Source organism: Desmodus rotundus, chromosome 9, assembly GCF_022682495.2.
Source record: "Desmodus rotundus isolate HL8 chromosome 9, HLdesRot8A.1, whole genome shotgun sequence".
In the NCBI taxonomy this organism is placed as follows: domain Eukaryota; kingdom Metazoa; phylum Chordata; class Mammalia; order Chiroptera; family Phyllostomidae; genus Desmodus; species Desmodus rotundus.
In genome coordinates this window covers 58,840,505-58,841,022 of record NC_071395.1, presented here as the reverse complement: position 1 = coordinate 58,841,022, position 518 = coordinate 58,840,505, and the positions used below count along the sequence as shown (strand labels likewise).

Sequence of the window (518 nt, the reverse complement as noted above, 5' to 3'; positions counted from 1 at the left end):
CTGGAAGTAGAAAAAATATACAAGCATGTGTGAGTTTGATGTCAAAATTGCTTTTGACAGACTGGGGACTAACCATGAACATCTGTTTAGAAATTATTGAAAATCACTAAACTATTAAGATACAATATAAGAGACATGAATCTCTCTTAATAAAAAACATAAAATAGGTTGTTGAATTTTCTCATGAATTTAAAATAATAGAATCAGTTTGTTTCTATGGAAATAGAATCAGACTACAGAAAGTTTAGGTTAATTCTTATGATATCTACCAATTTAATTATTTTGCAAATTAATAATTCTGACATTTGGATATTTTAATAAAGTGTTACATTCTGCAACAAATGTATGTAGAATTGGGATAAAAATAGATCTTAAATATCATTCACTGTGTTTGAGAGGCCTAAAATGTTACTTTCAATGTCTCTGTTAAAAAAATAATTCCTCATTTTTTGAACCAACACACCTATCTATGGACTCATATGTAAGCAGTTTCCTATGTGGATAAAAACAGAAGTCAT

At 27.6% G+C, this 518-nt stretch overlaps 1 protein-coding gene across 2 annotated transcripts in view; it reads right to left on the bottom strand.

The window, feature by feature from the left end:
• The window catches only part of TRIM58 (tripartite motif containing 58), a 36,026-nt gene that overhangs the window by 6,083 nt on the left and 29,425 nt on the right, over positions 1 to 518 (bottom strand). The gene's annotated exons all lie outside the window — the stretch shown is intronic.